Raw genomic sequence first — 2,479 nt, forward strand, 5'->3', positions numbered from 1 at the left:
CGACAATCTTCCCATGGAGTGCCGAAGACGGAGGTGGGAGCCTCCTTGCTGAGATCTGCTAGCAAAGCCCTGAGCGGCTCTAAGGTCGGAGCCTGTTGGGTCGGTAACACTGTGTCATGGTTTTGTGCTGTTGCTGTCCATATTCCACATCATAACATCACATGCAGTATGAATCATTAATTGAGGGTATAAATAGTGGAATCATGTACAAAGGAAAAAGGGTTAAAGAGAAAGTAACTTTTTGTTTATAACTGAACAATACGGATTGCTAAGGGAACGTTATATGGTATTAAAGGTGTTTGAATGGGACAAACTGTTCTGATGGTATAAGAAAGTGTAACTGAGGGTATGTGGAAGTGTAATAGAGGGTATGTGGAATTGTGATCGAGGGTATGTGGAAGTGTGGAAGGAGGAAGGCTGAGGGACCTGGTCTAGGTCCTGCTATCCTGGAAAGGCAGCCTGGGGATCTGGCAGTGTGTGTGCCAAGTGGCTCTGTGTGCCTATGGGTGTGTACTGAAGGGCACCCAGAACTGCCACTTCCCCTTGGGACATAGGCTTGGAGCATCAGTTGCTATGTTACTCTCTGAGAAGAGGATTCAGGCCCCAAGTCTTGCATCCAGCTTGGTGATTTGGATTGACTCTGGGGCAGCAGTGGATGATCTGCAGCCCTGCAGCTGAGTGCATGAGGCTGATTGTGATCTCTGCTCTGCCATGTACCTACAGCAAATCCCAAGAGCACACAAAGATTGGGTCTGTACCCTGGCCTTCATCCCTGGCTGCCCCATGTTGTTGAGTGCGTACCAAGGAGGCGTGATCAAAGTCTGGAACATGGATAACTTCGGCCCAGTTGGGGAGATCAAAGGGCAGCCCCATCAACGCCATCTGCACCAACTCCAAGCACATCTTCACTGCCTCCAGGTGAGCCTCGGGCTTGGTGCTCCCCAGATCCTGCAGGAGGTGAGAGTGCCCTGTGTTGACTTGTCATCCCTGGGCCTGGGTGGGTTTGCACTGAGTGGGGCCAGGAGCCTGGAGGGCGAAGAGGGCAGAGGGGATCTTGCAGCTTTCTGGTCCCTCAGTGCCTTCCTCTCACCTTGCTGTCTTAGTCTGTCCCCTGCCCGCTCTCTGGGATATCCCCATGCAGGGTCCCCTCTTCCCTGGCGCTGGGCATCCCCTGCTGTTCTTGGGGAGCATTTTGGCAGCAAGACTCTGAAATCCACTCTCTTTTGTTTGTGCAGCAGCCGGAGCTGCGCATCTGACCTGGCTCACCCTGAGCTTCCCTGCAGAGATCTCTGAATCCCAACTGCAACGTCTGCTGACCCTCTGCTCTTCCCTGGGTACCCACTTTGCTCTGCAGTGGGGTGGGGAAGGGCTGCAGATGGGTGAGGATGGAGATGGTTGTGCCAGGAGCGGAGTGTGGACGGGTTGGACCCTGATCCTGCACGACTCCCCCACGGCTGCACACCTGAAGGACAATCCTACAGAGAACGATGGTGCATGGCTGGAGCCCTTCAGAAGGCTGAAGGCTCAGCCCAGGAGTGTCAATGAGGACGCAGCCTCTCCAGCTGCCCTGCTCATGTTTCTCTGCTCAGGGGGCCGACGAGGCCCTGGTCTCACACTGGAGCTTTCTTCTACCTCTCCTGTGGTCCCTTGGAGCATCCCCTGCTCCATCCTGCCCTGCCCCGCGCTGGGCTCGTGGGGGAATGTGGGAATACAAGAAAAGCTGTTCAGAGCAGCAGCTGTGGAGCCAGATCAACAGCCTGAGAACCAAGGACACCTCTGGAAGGAGAAGAAGGGACTCACGGCTCTGATTGGATATGTTAGAAAAAAAAAAACTTGTGAAGGTTTATAATGGATGTGAGAACTTGTAATAAAGGATTTGGATCATTCACATCTGAGTCCGTGCTTCAAATGCTGCAGGGGAATGGCTGCGTTGAGCCCTGGGAGTGGTATTCTCTCCTTATGCGCTCTCACTTCCCTTTGGTCACTGAAGAAACGACTTTTGAACTCGGACTTAAGGATTTCTCTGCATGATCCCATTGGTGCTGAACTCGGATCTCAGAGGAGCTCCAGGATGTGCCCCATAAAGCACAGACCAATTTCTTTCTGCTTTCTGCAGCCCCGTTTGTTTCGTGTCACCAGTCCTTGTTCAAACCACTGCAGGGTGGGAATTTCTGCACACCTTGAAACAGGAGCATCTCTATTGACTTGATGGAGTCTGTCTTTTATCATTCTGGGGATGGGGGGGGGAAGAAGAAAATGCAGTTTCCATGGCCTGGTGGAGGGCACGATGGCATGCGCAGGGTCACCCTGCCATGGACAGGATGGTGGCTGCTCCTGGGTCACAGCTGAGCCCCGTGCTGTGGGGCTGGGCAGGATGGATCACAGGACCCATGGTTGCCCTGTGACGCACAGCACTTTTACAAAGTAAAAGAATCAATTTCCTTAAACATTGAGCATCCATACGTAAATTGCAGCCTAG

This window comes from Coturnix japonica, chromosome 32 (assembly GCF_054131305.1).
Source record: "Coturnix japonica strain WE chromosome 32, WE-NBRP24, whole genome shotgun sequence".
Classification (NCBI taxonomy): Eukaryota; Metazoa; Chordata; class Aves; order Galliformes; family Phasianidae; genus Coturnix; species Coturnix japonica.